The 15286-nt window shown below is 41.4% G+C and overlaps 1 protein-coding gene across 1 annotated transcript in view; it reads left to right on the top strand.

The window, feature by feature from the left end:
• Positions 1-15286, top strand: part of LOC115428794 (ataxin-1-like) — a 337516-nt gene that overhangs the window by 249290 nt on the left and 72940 nt on the right.

Below are 15286 nucleotides of genomic sequence, written 5' to 3' on the forward strand. Positions count from 1 at the left end.
ACAGTGGCGAGGAAAAACTTCCTTTTAACAGGCAAAACCTCGAGCAGACCCTGACTCCTGGAGGATGGTCGTCTGCCTTGACCAGTTGGGGTTAAAGAGAGAGGGTAAGGAAGAGAGAAAGAGAGAGAGAGAGAGATTGGGGGAGAGGGGGAAAAGGGGGGAGGAGGGGGGAGACACATGGATGCAATGGATGCACAGCAAACTGAACTTGAACTGTTAAAAGTAGAACAGCTGGTGCTACTATAATTACCAATAACTAGAACAAATGTCCATAACTGTTAATACTACTACTACAAGTACAAGTATTAACAGTGGATGTACTACTACTGTAACCGTTAGTACAAATGATTGAAACTCCTACCATCTATGTAACTATATAATAAACTCTGTCAAAACTATATGGGTAAGTGATTGATGATAATGAAGGCAGGAGAGAGGAGGGACCACAGCAGCTGAGCAGCATCATCCCCACATGTTGCTCTGTGGGGGAGAAAAAAAGAACATATATACATATATATACATATATACATATATATATATATATATTTATATATATATATATATATATATATATATATATATATATATAAACAAGAATATTTGCAACACTGTGCGGCATGTAGAATTTAGAATCATAAATGCACTACAGCTGAAGTAAGATGTCGCTCCCCTTCGATGTGCTCCATGGGACCTTATTTCAGGAAGAAACTGTACTACAGTCAGTGGTGAAAGACAAGCTGTTTTTCGGACCCAGGTCACATCATTTACACATGATGCTCGTCAAATTTTACAGGTCAATAAAATGGCAATTTGTTGTAAAACTGTTGAAGTATCAGACTGTGAAAATGCATTGCAATGGAAGAGTACATACCTAGATGTTGTGTTGTCTGTCCAGAGCTGTTGAAGATGATCTGCAATGTCTACATGACTAGACTTGCAGTAATTTTCATCTCTACATACCTTCTCACCTCATTTCTGAAGATCAATGTTAAATGAGTGGGGGTGACTATTGTACTGGTGACATGTGAACACAAGGAGTCTCAGGAGGTGGTAAGAGGCGGCCTTGGAGGAACTACAGGGCTGTTTTGAGGGCTCACTGGGTGTATTACAGAGTCCATCACCTTCTGCACAGATTACATAATTCCAGCCTGGACTGCTTGCTGTTAGCAAGCAAGCTGTGGGTAACAAAAGACATCAAAGCTCTCCTCAATGACAAGAAGAGGGCCTTCAGGCAGGCAGTAGAGAAGAGGTGCGAATGATCCAGGGATCACTGAAAGTGAAAATCAAAGAGGCAAAGGACAACTACAGGAGAAAGCTGGAGTGGAAACTCCAGCAGAACAACATGGGAGAGGTGTGGAGTGGCATGAGGACCATCACTGGGTTTAGACCACTCAACGGCAGAGGAGGTGAGGACTGGACCAATGAGTTAAATTTGTACTTTAACATATTTGACACGGCAGCAACTGATCACAATCCACCTCCCCCTTACTAATGTGTCACTGGGCAGTCTGCAGTCCTTTGCCATATCACTCTCTCTCCCCCTAGAGAGACCTAACACCGATCACTGATGACCAGGTTCAGAGACAACTGAGGAAACTCCACTCAGGCAAGTCAGCAGGACCGGATGGGCTGAGCCCCCATGTCCTTAAAGCTTGTGCCCCTTAGCTTTGTGGAGTATTTCATCATCTCTTCAGGATGAGCCTGAGTCTGCAGAGGGTCCCAATACTGTGGAAGACGTCATGTCTAGTTCCTGTACCTATGACACCATGTCCAAGTGGCACTCAGGAATACAGACCTGTGGCACTGACTTCTCACATCATAAGGACCCTTGAGAGACTTATTCTGGAACTGCTCCGACCCATGGTCAAACCATATCTGGACCCCCTTCAGTTTGCCTACCAGCCCCATCTCAAAGTTGAGGACGCCATCATCTACTTGCTTAATCATGTCTATGCTCATTTGGAAAGCCAGCGAGCACTGTGAGGGTCATGTTTTTTGACCTTCAAGTGCATACAGTACCATCAGCCCATCAGAGAAAATTACAGCAATGCAGGTGCATGCATTACCTGACTGGTAGACCACAGTATGTGTGCCTGCAGAGCTGTGTGTCGGACAGGGTGGTCAGCAACACCGGGGCACCACAAGGAACCGTCCTCTCTCCTTTCCTCTTCACCCTCCACCACGGAGTTAAGCTACTGCACTGAGACCTTCAGAAGTTTTCTGATGACTCTGTCTCCTCACCCTCACTGATGCATGCAACAGAGTACCGGGCTGCTGTGGACTCCTTCATCACATGATGTGAGCAGAACCATCTGCAGCTCAACATGATGAAGACCAAGGAGCTGATTGTGGACTTCAGGAGGTTTAAGACATCTGTGACTCCTGTTTCCATCCACGGGGTCGATGTGGAAATAGTGGACTGGACTGTGCAAAAAACACACCATCAATCTACAAGAAGGGCCAAAGCTGTCTCTTCTTCCAGAGGCGGCTGGGGTCATTTAATATCTGCCTCAGGATATTCAATGAGTCTGTCATGGCCAGGCATGGACAGGCCATCTAGGCCGATGCACAGTTTTAGGCCAGGGCTGTCATAATTTAATCAAAAATGTATATTATAAATCATTTTTATTGATTGCGATGGTATTTGAGACACGAAATGCTGGTTGATTTTCTTGAAGGACATTGGGCTAGTCCAATGAAATCTCACAGCCCTCCACTCCCTCCTCAGCCTGCCCCTCCCCTCCCCATTAACTTAGGGTGTATTCACATCTGCCTTGTTTGGTCAGTTTAAAACGGACCAGAGTTCGTTTGCTCCCTTGGTTCAGACCTTTTGGGCTGGTGTGAATAAAAACCACCGAACTCTGTTCTGGACCAAACAAGCGAACCAAGACCCAGTTGAAGAGGTGGTCTCGGTGCGGTTCCATACGAACCCTGGTGCAGTTTGTTTGAGGTGTGAAAGCAGACCAGACCTGATCCGACACAGTTGGGTTTTTTGTACCTAACGAGCTCCCGTTGTGTGTCAAGCATTATGGACAACAGAGTTTTACCAGAGACCAGAGAACCGCTCCGAGTGAGAAATAGGCTAACGGAGCTGAAAATGAGCCATGGTCAAACTTGGAGCTCGTAAGAGACACGCTGCTGCCTTTTGGACATCTGAGCAGATGTGCAGATAACACAACTGCTGGAAAGGACACATAAAAAACTCCGACGTTTTCAGCTTGTTCAGCGAGAGAATGATTAGGATGACGGTTAGATTTGTCTGTTGTGCTTGAAAAGACAAAAATAGTAAATTACTTCATCACCCCCCAGCAAACTTTACCTGCGTTAAGGAATTCTGTCCCTGGCTAAACTGAACGGTGATATAGGATAGCTACACATAGGTAAGCAGTAACGGAGCACTAATGCTTTTTGATAAGTCTTTTCATATACTATAAAATTCAACTTCATACCTGTTACGTCTTGCGTGAATAAGAGCAACAGTCACAACATGATGTGCACATGAGCACTGTCCCTCCATAGCTGTCTGTCTGTGTCTTCGTCATTGAGAAATGAATTCTACAATACTGTAAACCTGACGTTGCATCAAATGCTCTTGCTGCTCAAACACTTGTGCAAACGCCTGCATCCGTAAAAACTGCTATGACAATAACAAAACAGCACGCAAAATTTCCACGATTCTCTCCTTTCACTTTGGACATTTGCACTTTAATCGACACTGCTCAGTTTCTGTCCAATGGATGAATGACCTCAGCACACATGGTTTTGTTTACAGATTTGGTCCACTTACAAAAATGTACAGTGTGAATGCAAACCGCACCAAATTAAAAAAAATAAAATAAAAAATTGGTCCAGACCAAAGCAAGTGAACTATCAGACTTTCCTGGTGTGAATACACCCTTAGATTATCAAATTTTGCCATTTGAGTTCGACTGGAGTTGGAGAGAAGTGAGTGTCCGTCTGTGGAAATGGATAATAAACCACAAAAGTGCAGGGGTGCACAAAGAAAGTGAGAGAAAAAAGGGCCAAAAGCTAACAAGTGGACACAGCAGAATGTGCCAAAATCACAGATATGTTTGTCACCACAAGTTTGACTGCAGCACTGGGTTTGGGGCCATCAACATCAAGTGCAGAAGTAGTCCCATTGAGTGCACAGGCTGTTGGAGTGGCTCACAGCTTTGATGTACAACAGTGTGGTAACACAGAGGAAGGAGAGGTAGCAATTCAGGTGGATTCAGAGGAGGAGGAGAGAGACGTGACCCAGCAGGGACAGATTGATGAGGAGGTCAGAATAGCTACCGTCAGCTGGTAATGAGTAGCCGAAATGTTAGCAGAATGAAGAGGAACGCTTCATGTAGGAAGGGCAGAGGGCTCTGTGTGTTTTTTGTGTGTGTTGTGTGTGTAGTCCTTTTTTTTTTTTTTTTTTTTTTTTTAATAATGCTATGAATGAACTTGGTGTCCAATTTACAGTGTTATTTTAGCTTGCTATAAAGTGATAGTTTAATAGTTTAATCGATAAATAATCATGGTGGTCTTTTTGTTGGTCCAGTCCAGCCATGGTCATGGCCAGTGCTATCCTCTATGCTGTTGCAAAGCTGGGGGCAGCAGGCTGAGAGTTGCCGATGCCAAGACAGCCAGTCGTTCATCTCCAGTTTGAGTTCAGCAGCAAGTTGAGTCGACGAGTTGCCCACTAGATTTCTAAAATCTGTGGCTGAGGCAGTTTGTTACCCCAGCTCACTCATTTAGTTACATTTCACTACAATCTAGGACATTTCCCAGGGCCTTGAAAACTGTGATCATTAGGTCCTGCCTTGAGGAAAGGAAGTATTTTGTTCAAATTAGAAACTGTGCGTAAAACAAATGGCAGTGACCTGTGGGGTTCCCCCAGGGCCTAAACTTTGACAGCCACATTAAATCAATAACATCATCAGCCTTTTACCATTTCAAAAACATTGCCAGAACAAGGTTTATCGTGTAACCAGACTTAGAGAGACTTAACCATGCATTATCTCTAGCAGGTTAGACTACTGGTAACGAGCCTTCTCACTGACTCTGCTAGATGAGCGGTAAGACAGTTGCAGTACATCCAGAACCTACTGCTCAGGTCCTGACTAAAACCAGGAAGTACGCCATATTAGTCTGTGCTCAGGTCACTGCACTGGCTTCCTGTCACTCAGACAAGAGACTTTAAAACACTTCTGCTAGTGTATAAGTCTCTCCATGTGTCTAGCACCAAAGTACATCTCAGACATACTGGTTCCCATAGTAACCATATCGGACCCTGAGAACCTCAGGGACAGGCTGTCTGCTGGTGCTCAGAGTAAGGACTAAACTGTGTGAAGTTGCGTTCAATTCCATGCAGCTAACCTCTGGACAGTCTTCCTGATGACGTGAGACAGACCTCTACTCTGACAATGTTTAAGTCCAGGCTGAAAATGGCTCTGTTCAACTGTGCATTTAACAACTGAAAGTGTTCTATATTGCATTCTTCTCTTTTACTTTATTTTAATTGATTATTATTTATGTTTTATTGATTATGTTCTAATTGTGTGTTTTTAACTGGTCTCTTTTCCATTTTTGTAAGCAACCATGAATTGCCCGGTGTATGAACTGTGCTAGACAAATAAATTTGCCTTGTTTTGCTTAGAATATTAACTTAGATCCACACTGTGTGGAATTGGAGGAATAGTAAAGTGACAATCACAGATCAGCTATCCCCCCTCCGGCTCTGCAATCCGACCGCTATCCCACTCTGCTCCGACCATCAATCACGACACACACACCCCTTCCCTGCAGCTCAACAGATTGTTTCCAGTGACTTTCTTGTCGCAAGGGCCCAACATTATTAATGTTTCAGGGGGGCAAAATTGGTAGGGGTGCCCCACGGTGATAGCAATGCACCTTAACACTAGAAGCCACCAGCCATAAAACACAATAAAGATAATGAAGAAGTCAGGTCTCAGCCGCTGTAGAAACATGGCAATGTTTTTGTCCCGTTTATTATTAAGAGCAGATTTAGCTATTTACTGCTGAAATTTCATGTTTATTTCCTTTCTAATGTCAATATTGATACCAGTATTGACATGTTGCATGGCTGCGGTAGTCAAATAATCCGATCACAGCTCAAAATTGTGCTTTGGTATAACTAAATGAATCTGAATCAATCAGTTTATACTGAATCTAACTGATATCAGATTAGATCAAATCAAATCATGATTAATCGATTCAGAACCTTACTAATAGAAATCAAATTGATTATGGAAATTGGCCGTAATACCCTATACAGGTCCATTGCCTTACTAGTGGAATAATGCAATGAGGTCCAGATTGAAGATGGAGTGAGGTCTGTGAACAGGGGGGTCTGGCACATCGTCCATCTGTCTGTATGTGCAAAAACTTTGGGGTGGACTGAAGGCTGAGGGTTTTCAAGTGCGTACATGTTGTGTTTTTTTGTTCCTTAACTACAAAGGGTGGAAGGCAGAAAGGCAAGAATGTGACCACTTAAACTGATCAAGTGATAGTTGAGTGGACAAAAAGTATTCATGATTAATCATGCCAAGACCGAATAGGACAAACAGGTTTGCTTATAGTGTAGCTACACATGAAGACAGAAGTAAAAAGTATGGTACTGAAACATTCACAGTGACATGTGAAGCAACACACGCCAACTCTGTTGCACAAGCTGTCTAATCCTTATGTTTTAAATTTAGTCAGCCATTTCACTTAATTTGGTTTACGCTGAACCATTCCTGACTCACTTAGGCCTCCCTGTCCTGTGGATTGGACATGATGGATTGAGACGAAGTGTTAAGCTCTGTGTGCATGAAAAGGCACATATTTGAAGGATGTATGGTTGGATCACTGGACAGCTACAAGTTTTAGCATAAAAACTGCTTTAACTGTCATAATATACCATATTGTCTATTTGATTTGAGTTACCATGCTTTAAATTTAATAGAATTTTTAAAAAATTTGTATTGCATATTTAAGAAGTTGATCAGTAAATATTTGAGGGAGGTTTTATGGAGGATTTAACTTTGTAACTTATAAGTGTATGATTCCACTGCATATTAAGAAAATGTGATTTTCTGTTTTTTAGTATCATTTATAATTTATAATATGGTTAAAAAAAAAAAACCAAAAAAACACAGGTTCACAGATTTCTTTCTGTTACATAACACAAAATCTGTTGTGAAAATTGTCAAAATATGTAGCTACATATTAGAAAATGAGAAATAGGAAAAACTTTTGAATCTCACATATTTATGCAGCCATGAGGTTCAGTGTGCATATTAAATAGCATCTAGCAACGAAGTTGCAGTTTGTAGTCAGCTGAATACCAGCCATTCTCAACTATGGCGTGTGGAGATGTAGAAGTCCCTCTAGTGTTTGTTTTGTCCTTCTGGGGTTTTTAAGTTAAGGGGATATCAACTCTGTTCTACATTTAGACATAGACGGAGATAATGCTCTTGAATTGTAAAATCGACATGAGACATATGGCACAACATGGTGGAAAAAAACACAATTCTTATTTCATGTGATTATACTCTGGACAAAAAAAAAAAAAATCTGCATTATTTTTTTTCAATTTCTGCAATTACATCTTCCTAACTCTTACACAACTGGACCTTAACTTCTAAACCAATGTCATTTTCTTCCAAAAATGCATAAGATCGCAAAGTACATTTTCATTTACGAGGTAAGTATTAGGTTTACATAGGATCAAGTTGTCATCCAAAATCCCATGGTAACAATTTTTGACATACTGTACATCCTTGTAGGTTTTGAGGGACATTGTTTCTACTCTTATTAGTCTTTAGTAATTTATCATACAATGTCACTATTTTATTTTTTGCCCAAAAAATAATATTCATAGCAAATACACCATTTGAATTTTATTCTCTCCTCTGTGCACATTAATGGTTAATTGGAGCTCTGTACCTGATTTATTCTGAATGACTAAGGATCTGGACACATCTTTCAGTGAATTTTTAAACTAGGTACTCATTAACCTGTATTAAAGCATGTGAAAAATATTTGGTGTACTACAAGGCAGTGTATTTGGCATCTGATATCTGCAAAGCCTATCACCTTTTTCCAATTAAAAAAACTAGGTAGAGGATTGGAAGGAAACCTTTCCTCTCTGTCCTCCTCTGCCGCTCCTCTCACTATCCTCCTCCTCTCCCTTTTGCGCTGACATTTTTCAGCTTCCATACTCCTGCTGTGCCTCGCTGCCAGAGCCCATTGTTGTCCTCCCAGTGAGTTTCTAATCTGCCTCTTCCCTGCCACCATCTGTTTCTCTCTTTCTGTCTCTTTTCCTCTATCCTTCCTATCTGCTCTCCTCTTCCCTGTCTGCTTTACCTCACTGTCCCCTCTATTCTCCTCCATCTGTCTTCCTTTGTGTCAGCACTGCAACTCCTACTTTTTCTTTCCTCCATTAACTTTTCTACAACTTCTTACTCTTTGTTACTGTCTCTTTTTTCCCCTCTATCTTTATCTCTGTTGCGCTTTCCTTATCTCTATCTTTTTCCTCCCTTGGGCTTTTTAATACCATATGATGGATTCCTTTGGCCAGTTGGTGCTTGATAATCCGTGGCCTCAGTCCCTATCTATTTTTTCTTCTTCGGTCTCTTACATGCACACACTTCAAACATCTATACATGAGTATACCCCTGCTGCTTTCCATGGGCGACCAAGAGAACTAGTGGCACATCAAGTAGGTATACATACCAACTTAAGCCTGACATTAAACTGTCGCCCTACAGGGAAAACTATTGATTTCCTATGTCTGCGCATACCAGACATCTCCTCTTTAATTCTTTTGTTATGTGTGTCTCTCTCGCCTCCATTATCATTTGTCATTTCCACAGTTGTTCTCATTCCCCCTGAGGAATAGAGGCATAAAATAAGTGTGCGAGGAATGATATATTTTGCAGCTACTATGTCACACACACACACACACACAAAAGGAGCCATGTGACATTTCCCCCTTCTCCATCTACCTTTGGCTGTAAATACTTACATTGGTTTGACACTTTGACAGTCTCACCACCTCCCCATCCACCTTTTCAGTTGTGTAAGAAGTGGGTCAGTAGGATATTTGAAGACCAACATGCCCCCCCTGGCACACATACAACTGACAAACAGACACCTCACATATACTGCAGCTGATTAACAGCAGGGAACATTTCTGTCTATACAACCCTAACATCCCCATCATTCTACCACAACCTGCCTAATTAGTCCCACAGAGTGTGTGCAACGCTGTGGACAATCAGCCAGCCTGTCTCTCTTACCACTGTATGGATGTCTGTTTAAGTCAGCTTGTTGCACATTTTGATGTCTTTAAAACACAATGGAGGCCCTTTTTTTTTTTATATGAACCTGACAGGTGCTCTTTGTAATGGCAACCTTTAGTAGTGGGGCAGCATAGCTAACCTGTTGTGCATTTGTGATAAAAGCACCAAATCGGCACAGATGTAGACTGATAGATAGTGAGCAGATATAGATACTGAGGCCACCTCAAATTTCTCTTGAAACGGCCATTTTGTTGAGCGGCCAATCATGTTGCGTGAAATTGATTTAAGCATAGAATTAGACACAGCTGATAAATATTCATGTTCTTGGTGTCTATTTCTATAGTTTGGGATGTGCTGAAGTCATTTTTTGTGGTTCCAGTCAGCTCAGAGGTCAAAATTTTGATTTGATTCAAGGTGGCGCTCAAAATCTGCTTAAAATTGACATTTTGCAATAATGTAATACTTTTCTGTTCAGACTGTGGAACAAGATATCAACATTAGCATTCTTACTGTCGCATTTATGTATTTATTGAAAACTTTTGGCCACTACAAAATTTTACAATGGCAGTTGTTTTCCAACATGGCAGCAGTACTGTTCTCTGACAGTTTATGATCAAGATATTGTCACCGGCTCACGTTCTTTCCAGTGATCAGAAGTCCTTCCTGTGAGCAGTCTCCCTCACACACACACAGACCTGTGCATTTAAGGTCAGGTTAGGCTAATTATGGCTAATTAGTCTAATTAGAATGTTATGTCTTGCACCATTCAAGTACTGGTTCTTCCCTGGTCTTTCCTGACCATTTACAGTAGGTGGGGGCTTAATATCAAATACCACATTAGCCCTGATTTTCTGATGCTACAAGATATTCTAAGCACTCCTGTGTAATTTTTTTGAAATTTTGTCCAACCCCCCCCCCCCCCCCCCCCCCCCCCAAAATTACTTTTTAACTCTGAAAATCGCAACTTTCACAGCTTCTCCATCTTTGTCCAGTGCAATGTATAAATATGTTCATGATGGGCCATTTAAATGATCTTGTAAGTGCCATATTGTATGGTCAGAGTACTTTGTACTATGAAAAGTCTAATGTCCAAGGTCATGTTGTAGGTTAAAGGGTCACCAAATGCCTAGTTTTTTTCAAAAATTCATATCATTCCGACATTTATCAAATCTGTCCTCAGTTCTGTTCCCTCTGGTTTCCTGGTGGGACCCCCCATGGTCTTTGGCCCTTTAAAGACACATTACAGACTAAATATTGATACATGTACATTCCATTTGAATTTGCTGCCATTAGTGTGGAAGGAAACACTAGCACACATTTTGGCAGGAATCACTAACACTTCATTCATTCATTCATTTTCTGAACCCGCTTTATCCTCACTAGGTCACTTGGAGCCTATCCCAGCTACTTACAGGTGAAGGCGGGGTTCACCCTGGACATGTGACGAGTTCATCACAGACTGAACATATAGAGACAAACAACCACTGTCACATTCACACCTATGGGGGATTTAGATGAACCCATTAACCTATCAGTGCATGTGTTTGGATGGTGGGAGGAGCCAGAGTACCAGAGAGAACCCACGCAGACACGAGGAGAACATGCAAACTCCACACAGAAAGGTCCCACCCCCATGGACTGGTGTTGGAATCTAACCCAGGACCTTCTGTCTGTGAGGCACCAGTGCTAACCACTGCACCATCACTAACACTACATTACAACCCATTGTCATGGAGCTACAAGTATTGCAACAGGACATCATAGTCATTTTCTGAACCCGCTTTATCCTCACTAGGGTCACGGGGTCACTTGGAGCCTATCCCAGCTACTTATGGGTGAAGGCAGTGGTTAACCCTGGACATGTCGCCAGTTCATCACAGGGATGAACATATAGAGACAAACAATCACTCTTACATTCACACCTATGGGCAATTTAGATTAACCAATTAACCTATCAGGCCATGTCTTTGGATGGTGGGAGGAGCCAGAGTACCAGAGAGAACCCATGCAGACACGGGGAGAACATGCAAACATAGAACACACAAAGGTCCCACCCCTGTCGACTGGTGTTGGAATCGAACCCAGGACCTTCTGTCTGTGAGGCACCAGTGCTAATCACTGCACCACCATGTCACTCACAACAGGACACATACATGTAAATGTCAAAGTCATGTGAAAGTACTGTTTGTTATTTTTGACATATCTATATGGAGAATACACGAGTATATAGCTGTTTAATGTGTCTCATTGAATGTCAGTTGTTTGTGGTCATTAGATGTGTTCTGAGGAGAGAACCTGAGCCCAACATTTGGAAGAACCCACATTAACAGCTTAAGTCCATCAAATAGGCATTTTGGACCATTTGGGTGACCTTTGACCTGTAATTGGACCTTGACACTACACCTTTTGTAGTGCAAAGCACTCTGAAGACATGACATGTCTCACAAAAAAACATTTAGGGCCCAGCATGAGCAGATTGTTACATTGTACTTTATCAAAGTAAAGAAGGTTTGAAAGTTGCCCAAAACCCCGTGTTTTAGAGTTGAAAAAGTAATTTTCAGGGTAGGGGGGGGCGGTGGGATGAAAATTTCAAAAAAGTTACACAGGAGTGCTTAGAATATCTTGTAGCATCAGAAGATCAGGGCTAAAGTTGAATCTGAAAATTTTCCTTAAATAACCCCCCCCCCCCCCCCCCCCCCCCATTTACAGATGAACCACGTCCCAAACTCAACCTACAGTACTCTGTAGACGAGCAGGTCAGTCAAATACCAGCAACCGCAGTCAGCCATTGAAAAAAATGGCTGTCATGGCTATCAGGGGTCAAATCTGAGATGGCTCAATATCCAGATCTCGTCAGAATATTAATGTCTACGTGTGTGCCAAATTTCATGCTTTTATCACAAAATGCACAATTGTTATGGATATTTTGGTTAAGATGCCCCACTATAGTACCATTACAGTTGTTTTTTGTTTTTTTAAACTAATGGAACACATGTTGTAATACTCAATTGGTTTCTGTCTTGAGACCACTCACAAAAATCTCTTTTTGAAGATCTCCTCTTGGAATCAACTGTATTTTTACTCTGTCTTGTCTGTCTCAGACAAATCAGGATTTAATTTCTAAATCACAGCTGTAGGGATATTGTACTGGCCGAGCACTATGTGATTATTTGTTAATATTACAGTAATTTGATGTATGACTTCTTAAATTAATCATGGATGCAAAAAGGGGATAAGTCATGCCTTTTCCAGATGTGCCCCATGGAACCTTAGTTAACCCTGAAAGACCTAAATAGCTGCTGGTTACCAAAAGCACCCATTGATATAAAAGGGTTAACAACTTTTTAACCACTAATCAACACATTTAAATAATTCAGGTAAAATGTAGTTTATCAGCCTTTCACTGTACTATGACCCATTTCAACATTAAGCTGACTCATCAGTAAAACCCTTGTCATTTGACACATGACAGTGGTTGTTAATAGATTTTTTCCTAATTTTTTTTTTTTTTTTTTTTTTTTTTTTTTTTTCAGTTATATCTGTTTTGATATTATAACTTTTGAATTCATTCAGAGCTTTTATTAACATCTACATGATCAGGAAATAATATAGAGGACAACATTAGAAGAAATGGTTATAAATCACTTAGGTGACAATAGTTGTAGAGAAAAATTTATTTGTTTTATTCTAGGTAGTGAATTTTTATTGCTGGCTATTTCAAAAGATCACGTATAATTCTAATGGGTCCGTCCAGTAACCAGTAACTGCATGTTGTCAAGTACGCGCAAGCACTATCTCCATCTAAGCTCCATCACTTAGGCATGGTCAGCGACATGTTGCCTCCTTCCAGCACCGGTAGTGACACACTAACAGTATATTATCCGATTACCTGGGCTGCGATGGACCCCACTGACCCCAAACAGCAGACACCAGTCTAAGATCACATATTATCGGCCAGTGCTGGGTCGTATCCCTAGGGCAATGGTGGAGTGCAAACTTTACATCTGCACAAACAACAAGCGTGTGCACGTGCTTTCCACTCTATCTCGCTCACTGACTGCTGCTTGTTTACTCACACTGATCAATCTATCAACAACACGGGTACATCACTTATGGCCCCACAGGTTCTGCCCCTGCCCATATTTATGGTGAATTTTGTACTGAATTTGTGCCTCTCTTGCTTATAATACACAAAGCAAAATTAATGTTGTAACCATGACCAGTACAGGTACACTTTAAGGTTTAAAACAACCAGTAGCAAGAGACAACTAATTTTTGATCCTCTTTGTCAATTACACACATGATATTTCCCAATTTAAGACATAATTTAGCATTTTGAAAGTCACATTTTGTTATAAAATGCAGAAGTATCAACAAAAAAAAATTTATTTCACAGAAAGACAAAACACCCAATAAAAGACATCCTCCTAGTCAGTCAGTGCAGTCACTGCAGCTTCAACATCACCAGACCTGAAGTGATTTTCATTCTTTTAATACCTTTTCACTCATTCTCATAGAAGAAAGTGAAATGTAGGTGATAGCTAGCCTGGTCGGCCATCCGGTTTTCTCAGTGTATTAAATACTGAGAAAAATTGGGCCAGTCACTGTGAAATATGCACAATCTATTCTTTACCAAACCAATCACAAGTCTGGGGGGTGGGTGTTTCACAGTGCGACATACACACCAACTTCTTTTTGTTGTGAATCAAAGTTAGTTCCAAGTCCGCATATCTCTTAACAATGTCTGGCGTTTGTCTACTTGATTCGAAAATAACCACTGAATTACAGATTACACCCTGAATTTTCAAGTTTCTCTAACAAAAGCATTATATCCGTCTTATCTGTGATTGGTTTACTCAGCGCCTGTTAGTCCTGTATTCACATTTGGATTCAAGGCTTGTGATTCCAAACGGATTTATCATTGAGAAAGATGCTGGCCAGGCTAGATGAAAGCCCTTGTGTTGGTGACATATGTCATGTCTTGTCTTATATATGTCGCTATCAGCCAGGCAAAATAGCAAACTGAGTGATATCACACATACCTAAATAGTACTGCTGTTTTTACAATGAAGTATTACTTTATAACTAGTAAAATTATCTGTTAATTTGGCAAACATCATTGATATAATTGATGACATAATTCCTTTTGAACAGATTTTAACTTTCATTTCTGTTGGAGAAAGGTTCAACAGGAGAAGAGTGAGAAAAACTCCCACATGCTGTCTCGCCTATTGCTGAAAATGTACATCATAAATGTTTAGAAAGATCTCAATTTTTATAAGGATACAGACATAGACAGGTACTGGCAGGCTATGCAGGCCACAGCTTTTGCAGTTGCTAAGGCAAAAACTTAAATGCGGGAGGAGTTTGATGAGGCTATGGAGCTTAACTTTTGGGTAGCCTTGAAGAAGTTCTGTCAAACTGTCAGACAACTCGTGAGAAGGAAGCGGGGCTCCACAAGCACTGTTTACAACGGAGATGGAGTTCTGCTGACCTCAATTGGGGATATCGTCAGACGGTGGAAGGACTGCTTCAAGAATAGAACTGAATAGAACAATAGAACTGATGCAGACTCAGATGAGAGACAGAACATTTTCAAAGGAATACAACCAGTTCAGTTGAAGTTCAAAAACTACTAGAAAGACTGCTTCAAGGATCTCCTAAACCCTACCTTCATGCCTGCTGTGGCAGAAACAGAGCCCTGGGACTTTGGGGCAGGCTCACCCATCACCCAGGATGAGGTCTTCAAGGTAGTTGGGCAACTCTTTGGTGGCCAGGCCCTGGGGGTGGATGAAATCTGTCACGAGTTCCTTAAAGCCCTGGATGTTGTGGGGCTGTCTTGGATGGCATGACTTTTCAACATCACGTGGAAGACAGGGACAGTGCCACTGGATTGGCAAACTGGGGTGCTGGTTCTCTTTTCAAGAAGGGGGATCGGAGGGTGTGTCCCAAATGTAGGGGGATCACACTCCTCAGCCTCCCAGGGAAGG

This window comes from Sphaeramia orbicularis, chromosome 11 (genome assembly GCF_902148855.1).
Source record: "Sphaeramia orbicularis chromosome 11, fSphaOr1.1, whole genome shotgun sequence".
Taxonomy (NCBI): Eukaryota; Metazoa; Chordata; class Actinopteri; order Kurtiformes; family Apogonidae; genus Sphaeramia; species Sphaeramia orbicularis.